Here is a 12,660-nt window from a genome sequence, read left to right as displayed (position 1 = left end):
AAGAGTAGCCCCTGCTCACCACATCTAGAGAAAGCCCATGTGCAGCAACAAAAACCCAATGCAGCCAAAAATAAAATGAATTAATTAATTTTTAAAAAAGTAAAGCTTTTCTCTTTATAATAAGACAAAAACATTTTCATTAAAAAAATTCTACATACATGCATATGATCAAAATATAATACTTTTCTCATTTGGGAAATTCCTATGCACAGTAAGTAAAAAAAAAAAAGTGTCCAAATATATCAATTTATCCACTATTAAGATTACTGGGTGCCACCTATTGTTGAATTTTTGCAAGTGCTAACTTTACAAATTCAAAATTGTTATTAAAATCTGGGTTCCAAAAACTGAGTTTTGAGAATGCTTTTCTTGTTGGTATGTTTATACTGGCAAAATAAGATCATGAAAAGAATACACATGGTATCGAAATTAGCATAAAATAGCCACATGCCACTTAAATATGTAAAACAGAATTATCATTTCTTACTTCAAATGCAGATTTCTCCCTCTCTTAAATTGTGTCAAAATCTCAAAGGAATATCTAGGTAACTAGAGTATATAGAAAGACACCGTACAGTCAACAATCTAATCAAAACTATGGCTTGATCATACTCCATAATGAGTGTAAGGCAAATGGCTTATTCAAAACATCCATTTACTTACTGGAAGTTGTCAAAGTCAAAAAGGCATTTTTTCTCTCCTTCTAAATAGAAAATGGGGTCTTTTACTTATAAGCTCAACTGCAGCAAAAGATCAAAGTGGGTTTAACATTTTACTTAAGATATTCAGGATTACCAGCTTTTAAAGAGATACAAATGGCTTGGAAACTGCTTTAACAAGTTTCTCTCATGCTAATACAATTTTGATCTTCTTTAACAGGATCATAGCCAAAAATCCAAATTGTAAAACAATCCTCAGAAAAGTTGGAATATAAAATGTTAGTTCAGTTTCGGTATTATCAATATTTTCTTTATCATCTCAAATGTCATCAAATGGATTATGTGTATATCTCCAAGACCAAATGAATTGGTTTTATAGAATTTAACATGCTCAAGATGCTCATCATGTGCCTTCTAGCTTCATCTGCATTGTATTTTAAAATTATATCAGCTTTGTTATCTTGGTCATCTTGTAGACCAACCAATATGATGTCTGAGGTATTTATGCAAATTTTTTGCTCAATTTCCCTCTGAAGTGACATAACCTCTTTATGCCATCAAAATACATCACTTCTAATCATCCATTTCTCAACATTTTTATTATTTGAGCATATATTCTTATTCATCCTCTTTGAACACCAGCTCTCTTTTTTCAGATTCATTCCCATTCTTACCCCTGCATCAGTTTTTACCTTCTTTATCTTTATTCTTGAACGTGGCAATAACTGCAGCCTCAAGGTATCTCTGACTCCTATTCAGGCAGCAGGGATTCTCCAACAGGCTCCAGGGACTACATTAGGACACAGCAGGTGGGGATAGCCAGGTCACCAAGCACTAGAGAGTCTCAAAACCCAGTTCTTCTGAGATCTGTTTGCGTCATTTTTTTTTCTTCTGCTTATATGGATTTGATTTGCTATTTTTCCAGTTTTCTGAGGTGAAAATTTAGATCTTTCTTCTTTTCTAATATATGCATCAAATGCTATAAATTTCCCTCTAAGTACTGCTTTCACTGCATCACACAAACTTTGGCAAGTTGTGTTTTCATTTTCATTTTGTTCAAAATAGTTTTTAGTTTCACTTGAGATTTCTTCTTTGATCCATATGTTATTTAGAAGTGTATTGTTAAATCTTCACATATTTGGGGATATTTCACTTATCTTTCTGTTACTGATTTCTAGTTTAATTCCATTGTGGTCTGAGAGCAGACATTGTAAGATTTCTATTCTTTAAGCTTGTTAAGGTATGCTTTATGGCCCAGAATGTAGTCTATCTTGGTAAATGTTCTATGTGAACTTGAAAAGAATATGTATTCTATTGTTGTTGGAAAAAGTAGTCTGTAGATGTCCATAATATTCAGTTGATTGATGGTGTTGTTGAGTTCACCTTACTGATTTTTTGCCTGCTGCATCTGTTCATTTCTGTAAAAAGGTGTTGAAGTTTCCAACTATGATAATGAATTCATGTATTTCTCCTTTCAGTTCTATTAGTGTTTGCCTTACTGAGTTTGATGCTCTGTTGCCTGGCACATACATGTTAAGAATTGTTATGTCTTCTTGGAGAATTGACTCCTTTATCATCATGTTATGCTCTTCTTTAACCCTGATAAATTTTCTTGCTTTGAAGTCTGCTTAGACTGAAATTAGTATAGCTACTCCTGTTTGCTTTTGATTAGTGTTATATGGTATGTTTTCCTCCATTCACTTACTTTTAATCTATCTGTGTCTGTATTTAAAGTTAGTTTCTTGTAGGCAATATACAATTGAGTCTTGCTTTTTTGCTCCACTCTGACTGTCTGTTTAATTGGCATATTTAGCCTATTGACTACAAAGTGATTATTGACATAGTTTGATTAATATTTACTATATTCCTTATTGTTTTCTATTTGTTGCCTTTGTTCTTTTTTTCTATTTTTGTTTTCCATGCTTTTTCTGCCTTTTGTGGTTTTAGTTAAGAATTTTATATGATTCCATTTTCTGTCTTAGCTTTTATTTGTTATACTTCTGGGGTTTTTTTCTTTTTTTTTAAGCGGTTGCCCTGGAGTTCGCAATATACATACACAGGTCATCCAGATCCACTTCCAAATAACACTGCATCACTTCGTAGGTAGTATAGCTTCTAATAACAAAATAATTCTAATTCATCCCTTTTGTGCTTTTTAAATTGCTGTCATTCATTTCACTTATCTGTAAGCATGCACAAACATATATAAATACATAAGATATATACATAAGCATACATTATCTATAAATTGTTGGTATTATTATTTTGAACGAACTGTTGGTTGTTAAATCAGGAATAAGAAAAATAGCAGATTTACTTTACCTTCACTGACTACTTTTTCAATACTCTTCCTTACTTTATATAGATCTGAATTTCTGACCTATATTATTTTTCTTCTCTTTAAAGATCTTTTCTTTCCCAGCTTTACTGAGATATAATTTATATATAACACTGCATGAGATTAAGATGTACAATATGATGATTTGATATACACAGATAATGATTAGAAAATTATTACATAGACATGATTACCACAAAAGTTAGTTAACATATCCATCACATCCATCACTTCATAGAACTACTTTTTTTTTTTGGTGGTGAGAAATTTTAAGATTTACTCTCTTAGCAACTTTTAAGTATACAGTACAATATTGTTAAAACTACTCATCATGCTTTACGTTAGATCCTCAGAAGTTATTCATCTTATAATTGGAAGATGTACCCTTTGACAACTTTCACCTATTTCCCCAACCTTGCACTCTTCCCTCCATCCCTGGGAACCAACAATCCACCTGTTTCTATGTGGGGTTTTTTTTGTTGTTGTTTATATTCCACATAAGGGTGAGATTACACAACATTTGTCTTTCTCTGTATGACTTATTTCACGTAACATAATATCCTCAAGTTTCATTCATGTTGTCACAAATTACAGGATTTCTTTCTGGAGGTTTTACAGTTTCAGGTTTTATGTATGTCTTTAATCTATTTTGAGTTAATTTTTGTGAGATAGGAGTCCAGTTTTATTCTTTTACATGTTAATATTCAGTTTTTCCACTACCATTTGTTGAAGAGACATTTTCCTTTTGAACATGCTTGGTTTCTTTGTCAAGTAATAGTTGACCATATATGTGTGATCTTATTTCTGAGCTATCAGTTCTGTTTCATTGGTCTATGTGTCTGTTTTTATGACAGTATCATAGCTTTAAAGTGTAATTTGAAATCAGGAAGTGTGACATCTGCAGCTTTGTTCTTTCTAAAGATTGCTTTGGCTATTTAAGGTCTTTTGTGGTTCCAAACTAATTTTAGGATTGTTTTTTCAGTTCTGTTTAAAATGCCATTGGAAATTTGATAGGGATTGTATTAAATCTATAGATGAGTTTGGGTAGTAGGTCCATGAGGTTTTAAAAAGATTCATTCTGCGATCTATAACATGGGATATCTTTCCATTTATTTGTCTTATTCAATTTCTTTCATCAATGTCTTATAGTTTTCAAGGTACAGACCTTTCACCTCCTTGGTTAAATTTATTCCCAAGTATTTTGTTTTTTATTTTATTGTTAATGAGATTATTTAGTTCTTTTATAGATAATTTGTTGTTAATATATAAAAATGAAACTGATTTTCTTAAATTGAAGTGTAGTTGATTTACAATATTGTACTAGTTTCAGGTATGGAGCAAAGTGATTCAGATTCTTTTACTTTTTTTTTTCAGAGTCTTTCCATTACAGGTTATTACATTGAATATTGTTCCATGTGCTATACAGTAAATCCTGGTTGTTTTTCTATTTTATATATAATAGTGTATATCTGATAATCCCATACTCTTAATTTATCCATCCCTTGCATCCTGCTGTCTCCTTTGGTAACCATACATTTGTCTTCTATGTCTGTGAGTCTGTTTCTGTTTTGTAAATAAATTCCTTTTATCATTATATAGTGTCCTTCTCTGTCTTTATGGTCTTTGTCTTAAAGTCTATTTTGTCTGATATGAGTATTGCTACCCCCATTTTCTTGTCATTTCTATTTGCATGAAACATCTTTTTCCACCCCCCTCACTTTTAATCTATGTATCTCGCCTGAAAGTAAGTCTCTTGTAGGCAGAATATTGTAGGTTCTTCGGTTTTTTTTTAAATCTAATTTTCCATTCCATGTCTTTTGATCAGAGCATTTAGTCCACTGACATTTAAAGTAATTATTGATAACTATTTATTGCCATTTTAAACCTTGTTTTCCAGTTGATTTTGTATTTCTTCTTTGTTCCTTTCTTCTTTTATGTTTTTCCTTTTGTAGGTTGATGGTTTTCTTTTGTAGTATGCTTCAGTTCCTTTCTTCTTGGTTTTTGTGATTCTTACTCTATGTTTTTGATTTGTAGTTACTCTGGTTTTCAAGTATGTTAACCCATAACTATACCTACTTGCTTTAGACCAATAGTCATATAAGTTCAAACATATTCTAAAAGATCTACTTTTTTTTAACTCTCCTCCGCTACATTTTGTGATTTTTGATGTCCTATTTTACATCTTTATTTTTATCCTTTTGCTATTCATTGTAGTTATAATTGCCTTTACAAATGTTTTTGATTGTTTTTTAATCTCTGTACTGGCTTAAGTGATCCTCAATCCTTTAATATATTTACCTTTCCTATTGTGTTTTCTCCCTTTCCTATTGATTCCTTTTTTCTATTTAGAGAATAACTTTCAATATTTCTTTCAGGTTAGGTTTAGTATTGCTCTATTCTTTTAGTTTTTGCTTTTCTGAGAAATTCTTAGTTTCTCCTTCTATTCTAAATAATTACCTTGCTGGGTTGATATCCTAGGTTTGTAGGTTTTTCCCTTTCAGGACTTTGACTATATCATGCCACTCCCTTATGACCTACAAAGTTCTTGTAGATAAATCAGCTGATTGCCTTATGAGGGTTCCCTCATAACTGACTCTTTGTTTTTTCTCTTGCTGTCTTTAGAATGCTCTGTTTAACTTTTGCCATTTTAATTATGATATGTCTTGGTGTGGGTCTGTTTGGATTCATCTTGTTTGGGGCCCTCTGTGCTTTCTATAACTGGGTATCTGTCCTTCTTTAGGTTTGGGAAGTTTTCAACCATAATTTCTTCAAATACATTTTCAATTCTCTTTCTCTTTCTTCTCCTTCTGAAAAACCTATTATGCATAGTTTGGCATGCTTTATATTATTCCATAGATCTCATGTTGCTTTCATTTTTTTTTTTTTCATTTGTCTTTCTGTCTGATGTTCTGACTGGGTGACTTCCATTATTCTATCTTCCAGATCACTTACTTGCTGTTCTGCATTATTTAGTCTGCTATTCATTTCCTTTAGCTGGTTGGTTTTTATCTCAGCAATTGAGTTGTCTAATTTTGATTGGTTCCTCTTTATAGTTTCCTCTTAGAGTGATCTGTATTTCTATTGATAATCTTTCTTAATTCCTTTAGCATTTTTATTACCTCCTTTTCTTTCTTTTTTTTTTTTTTTTTTTGCGGTATGCAGGCCTCTCACTGTTGTGGCCTCTCCCGTTGTGGAGCACAGGCTCCAGATGTGCAGGCTCAGTGACTGTGGCTCACTGGCCCAGCTGCTCCACGGCATGTGGGATCTTCCCAGACTGGGGCATGAACCCGTCTCCCCTGCATCGGCAGGCGGACTCTCAACCACTGCGCCACCAGGGAAGCCCTATTACCTCCTTTTTGAACTCTGACTCTGGTAGATTGGAGAGGTCTGTTTCATTATTCTTTTGGGGGATTTCTCTTGTTCTTTAAATTGAGAGTATTTCCTCTTCTTCATTTTGCTTACATTTCTCTGTCTCTATGAATTTAGGAGACAGTTATCTACTATAGTCTTGTAGGGCTGTTTTTATGTGGGAGTATCCCTGTGTTGACTGTGTGAGTCCATTATTTTTGGTGTGAGAGATGTTTTTGGTACAGATGCTTGCCATGTCTTTCCTCAGAGTATGCTGGCCACTGATTGTCCCCTTACTTGGGGGTGTGTTTGGTGTTATGGTGACCATAGCCTGCACTGGATGTTGGGCAGGTCCTCATCTTTGCTCTTTGGCTGTCACAGCCTTGTTGCAGGGTAGGTTCTGCTCCCCAGTTGTGAGGTAGGCAGGACTGGAGCATTTACACTGGGAAAGGAGCTGCTTTGTATTCCTCCCCAGGGCTGTCCACCAGGAATGCGAGTCTGTGATGCTGCTCACCACCTGCTGTGTGTGCCAACAGTCTGCTGATGCTAGACTGGCCGCGGGACCTGTCCCTGCTGAGGAAGAGCTGATAATTGGCTCTGATGTCAGCCCTGCCTCCAGCCTGTGCATGGTCACAAAGCCTGCCCCTGCTAGAGCTGCACCCTGCCATGAGCATGCTGACAGCCGGGGGTGTTATAGCAGACCCACACCCCACCCTGTGTGCACTGATGATGGGTCTTCTATGGTGGACCTGTGCCCCATCTTGCACACTTTAACAGTGGTGGCCCAGACCACACTCCAGGTCCTTTGGGCTGTCGCTAAGCAGCTAAACTGTGTCCTCTCCCAGAGTCTGTGTGCTGAAACCCAAGTTTCAGCACCTGGCCACTGCAGGTACTAGCAGGCACATGTTATGGGCTGGGAAATGTGGTGGTATGGTAGCTCTCGGTACCAGTCTCTGCCCTGATTGTAAGCAAGCCAGCACCTGTACATTTCTCTCGAACAAAATCCAGGCCACTTCAGCTCCCTCTCTGCCTTGGTGGACCTCCTGGTCAGCAAAGGGGGTTTCCAGGGTGAGGGAATCTTTCCTCTTTCACATCTCCCTCCCAGGAGTGCAGGTCCCACCCCAATTCCTTAGGTGGGGATCTTTCTTTGGTTGTATAAGATATCTTTTGCCAGCTTTCAGTTAGTTTTCTGTGACAATTATTTTCACATGTGGAAGTATTTTTGATGTGTTTGCTGAGGGAAGTGAGCTCCATGTCCTTCTATTCTGTCATCTTGATCTCTGCCCCCAGTGCAACAGATTTTTGTATGTTGATTTTTATTTCTGCAATTTTACTCAATGTGTTTAATAGTTTTAAGTTTTTGGTGGAATCTTTAGGATATTTTATATATAAAATCTTATTATCTGCAAAAAGAGACAATTTTACTTCTTCCATTCCAATTTTGGTGCCTTTTATTTACTAATATATCTATTTATTTTTTACTTACTTATTATTTATTTTGACTTGTTGCTCTGGCTAGGGCTGCCAGTACTGTTAAATAGGATTAGTGAGAGTGGGCACACCCTTGTCCCTGATCTTAGGAGAACAGTTTTCAGCTTTTTACCATTGAGTATAATGTTGACAGTGGGCTTGTTATAAATGGCCTGTATTATATTGAGGTACAGTCCTTCTGTACTCAATTTATTGAGAATTTTTTCATGAAAGAGTATTGTCAAATGCTTTTTCTGCATCCATTGAGATAATAATATGATTTTATCTTTCATTCTTTTAATGTGATGTATCATATTGATTATGCATTTTGAACATTTGTAAATTCCAGTGATTAATCCCACTTGATTATGGTATATGATTCTTTTAGGGTCCTATCGAACTGAGTTCAGTAGTATTCTGTAGGGGGGGTTTTGATTAGTGATCCTTACTCATTATTTGCCTATTCAGCTTTTTTATTTCTTCATGATTCAGTCTTGGTAAACTGTATATGTCTAGGGATATATCTGTTTCTTCTACATTGTTCTGAAAGAACTTCTTTTTATGTTACTTGTAAGTCAGGTCTGCTGGCAACAAATTCCCTCAGTGTTTATTTGTAAGAAAATATTTCTCCTTTACGTTTGATGCAAAATTTTGTAATGTACACAATTCCAGTTTGGTGAAGTATTTTTCTCTGAACAGTTTAAATATTTCACTCTACTTTCTTCCTGCCTGCATGGTTTCTGAGGAGACATTGGATGTAATTCTTATCTTGTTCCTTTATATGTAAGGTGTTTTATTCCTCTGGCTTCTCTCAGGACTATATCTTTGATTTTCTGTAGTTCGAAATAATATGCTTTGGTGTAGATTAGTTAGTTATTTGCATTTATCCTGCTTGGTATTTTCTGTTTCTTGAGTCTGTGATTTGGGGTCTGACATTGATTTAGGGTAAATTCTCAGTCATTATTTCAAATATTTCTTCCATTTCTTTCCCTCTTTTTTCCCTTTCTGGTCTTATCATTATGCATATGTTACACCTTTTGCAGAGACCCTTGGATATGCTGTCCTGTTTTTCTTTTTTTTTTTAATCTTTGTTTTCTTTGCTTTCCAGTGATTCTATTGATATATCTCTAGCTCAAAGATTCTTTCCTCAGCTGCACTCAGTCTACTAAAAAAGCCTATCAAGCATCTTCCTTTCTGTTTCAGTATTTTTTTAATCTTTAGCATTTCTTTCTGGTTCTTTCTTAGGATTTCCATCTCTCTGCTTTTATTGCCCATCTGTTTTTGCATGCTGTCTAATTTATCCATCAGAACACTTAGCATATTAATCATAGTTGTTTTAAATTTATGGTCTTATAATTCCAACATTCCTGCTATGTCCGGTTCTGATACTTGCTCTCTCTATTAAAATTGAGGTTTTTGCACTTTGGTGTGCCTTTTAACTTTTGTCTTGATAGCCAGACATGGTGTACTGAGTAAAAAGAACTGCTGTAACTAGGCCTTTAGAAATGTGGTGGTGAGATGTAAAGGGAGGGAAACCAATCTATAGACCTAATATTAGGTTTCAGTCTTTTAGTGAACCTATGCCTATGGACTGTGAACTTCAAAAGAGTTTTTCAGTATTTTTTTTCTTCCCTCCTCAGGTGGGATAGGTTGGTAGAGTAGGTTTGAGCTGGGTGTTTCTCTTCCTCAGTAGAGTGAAGCTCTAATGATACCCCAACAAGTTAGGCACTGGTTAACTAGTTTTCCCTGAGGGAAGAACTGTTAAGAAGAACAGAGTGCTCTGGGGTATTTAAAATGGCTCCTTTTTCCCTTTCCCTGCCTGAAGCAGTTTTTTTTTTTTTTCTGATATATACTATGGAAACTTGATCAGTTTCCTGGTGGTAAGTTTTACAATATCATGGGGGCCATCTATGAGTAGGTTCCCCTGGTAATTTTAACTCTCAGACTTGTTAACACTGAGACTCCAGCAATTCAACAATTACATTTATTTTTGTAAACATCTTTATTGGAGTATAATTGCTTTACAATAGTGTGTTAGTTTCTGCTTTATAACGAAGTGAATCATTTTATGGTTCCTTACTCCTGCGTTGCTGGTTCCTTACTCCTGCGTTGCTAGTTCCCTGATGTTTCTGCTTCTGTGTCTCTGCTCCTCGCGTAAGCTGACTCCTTTTATTCATCTGTCTGTCTCTCCAATATTTGGGACATCAGTTTTCCTGTGTTCCACTCTCTTACAGATCCAAAGAGAGTTGTCGATTTTTTAGTCTGTTCAGCATACTTATTGGTAGGATGGAGTGACAGCAGAAGCTCCTTACATGTGGAGCTGAAAATCCTAATTACCTGGATTGTTTTTTTATGTTTCTGATGCTGTCTTTTGAAGCATGAATGATTTTTAATTTTGATAAAGCCCAATTTACCTATTTTTTTCTTTTGTTGCTTAAGCTTTTGGTGTCATGTCTAAGAAACTGTTGCCTGACTCAAGATAATTGAGATTCAGTCTGGTGTTTTCTTCTATGAGTTTTATAATTTTAGCTCTTACATTTAAGTCTATAATCCATTTTAAATTAAGTTTTGTACATGCTATGGCATTGGTACACAACTTTATTCTTTTGTAAGAGGCTGCTCCAGAACAATTTTTTTTTTTGAATTTATAGTTATTTTCGCACATTTTCTTTAGGTTCTTACATGAGACAAACATACTTCCTTAGAAATAATCTTTTTATTCTGTTCCACAAACAAAAAGAAATTTTTAAAAAATGGGATGGGGAATCAAGTTTTGCCTTAGGTACTACATTAATCATATTATATCATCTGACTCTTCTGAACAGTGGATGTGTTCTGCTTTTTCTTAAAATAAGTGCTATAAGAACTGAAATATAGTTTGGGTTCTGTGGCATACTTTATTTATAAGTCAGTTAAACTTTAGTTAGTTGTAGGCACAGGCTATCCCTGTGGAATTTGGCATGAAGCCACAACTACCAATAAGAATTATTTTTTCCCACTTGTCTACTCTGTACATATATTTTATCAAGGGCCTTGTAAGAGTGGGTATGTTTGGATAGTCAAAGGCAGGATTTAGGCATTTTTGGATTCCATAGCCCAAAAGACATCTTTTTTCATCTAATTTCAGTTGTTGTGCCTATATGAAAAAAATATTTAAATAGAGATAAAGCAAGTATATATTAAAGGACGGTTACCAAAATATGAAGTACAATTATAGAAATAAACAATAAAGTAGATTACAATAGGCAGTACTTGTATATACAAATTGTAGGCTAAGAAAAAGGAAATATAGGTGTAAACAAGCTATGATAAGTATATTCCTCCAGAACACTCTGGTTAGTTCTCCATTTTGGGTACGATATAAACTACTATGCAAATGTAATGTGGAATTTGAGAAAACATAGTCCTTTTGAGGAAAAACAGACCTACTTTTGATTTTCTTATGTATTTTGTATAATAAGCTTTTATCAAATATATGGTTTGCAAATGTTTTCTCCCATTCCACAGTTGCCCTTTCATTTTGTTGTTTCCTTTCCTGTACAGAAGCTTTTTAGTTTGATATAGTCTCACTTTTCTGTTTTTGCCTTTGTTGCCTGTGCTTTTCATGTCATATCCAAGAAATCACTGCTAAGGTCAATATCACAAAGCTTTTTACTTATGCTTTCTTCTAGGAGTTTTACAGTTTCAAATCTTAACAATTAAATCTTTAATCCATTTTGAGTTGATTTTTATATGTGGCCTAAGATAAGGGTCCAATTTTCATTCTTTTGTATGTTAATACCCAGTTTTCCAACACCATTTATGAAGAGACTATTCTTTCCTCATTTTGTGTTCTTGGCACCCTTGTCAAAGATCAGTGGACCATGTATGCCTGGGTTTATTTCTGGCATCTCTTTTTTGTCCTATTTGTCTATGTCTTTTCTTATGCTGGTACCACACTCTTTTGGTTACTGTAGTTTTATAGTATATTTTGAAAGCAAAACATGAAATGCCTCTGGTTTTGCTCTTCTTGCTCAAAATAGCTTTGGCTAGTCAGGGTCTGTTTGTGGTTCCACAATAATTTAGGAGTACTTTTTCTATTACTGCAAAACTGCTATTGGGGTTTTGGTAGGAATTGCATTGAATCTATAGGTAGCTTTGGGTAGTATGGACATTTTAACAATATTAAGTCTTCCAGTCCATGAACACAAGTTATCTTTCCATTTATTTGTGTCTTCTATAATTTTTTCATCAGTGTTTTATGACTTTTAGCATACAAATCTTTCTTGGTTAAGTTTATATGTAAGAATTTTATTATTATTGATGCTATCATAACTGTGATTGTTTTCTTGCTTTTCAGACAGTCTGTTGTTAGTGTATAGAAATGTAACTGATTTTTTTAATGTCGATTTTGTACCCTGAAACTTTGCTGAATTCGTTTGTTAGTTCTGATAGATTTTGTGTGTGTGTGTGGAGTCTTTAGGATTTTCTACATATTCTCTTTTCTCTTACTTTTTCTACTATCTCTAATCATCCATTAACTGTGGGCCTTCTAATTGTGAGTCTTTGACTCTGGGAAGTTTTCACCTATATACTTCTTTTTAGAACAAATCTGAGTCTTTTCACTTATTTTCAGCTCCTATATTGAACTTCCCAAGTTCTAACTTTAATCTTGACTCTCAATAAGTCTTTAGTCTGTGAAACTGATTATATTCACAGCATTTATGCATGATGTCCTACATGACTCTCAAATCCAGGTATCATTAATTGAACTCTTTACCTTCTCTTCTACTCTACTCTTTCCATTTTTCTTTTCTGTATCTTACAATTGACAAGGCAACTATTCTATATTCTATACTCAAAATC

General features: G+C 34.6%; 1 pseudogene; it reads right to left on the bottom strand.

The window, feature by feature from the left end:
• Nucleotides 1–846: 846 nt before the first annotated feature.
• Nucleotides 847–6,704, bottom strand: LOC137224303 (eukaryotic translation initiation factor 1A, X-chromosomal-like; annotated as a pseudogene).
• Nucleotides 6,705–12,660: the final 5,956 nt, after the last annotated feature.

This window comes from Pseudorca crassidens, chromosome 5, assembly GCF_039906515.1.
Source record: "Pseudorca crassidens isolate mPseCra1 chromosome 5, mPseCra1.hap1, whole genome shotgun sequence".
Classification (NCBI taxonomy): Eukaryota; Metazoa; Chordata; class Mammalia; order Artiodactyla; family Delphinidae; genus Pseudorca; species Pseudorca crassidens.
This window is presented reverse-complemented; position numbering and strand designations above follow the sequence as displayed.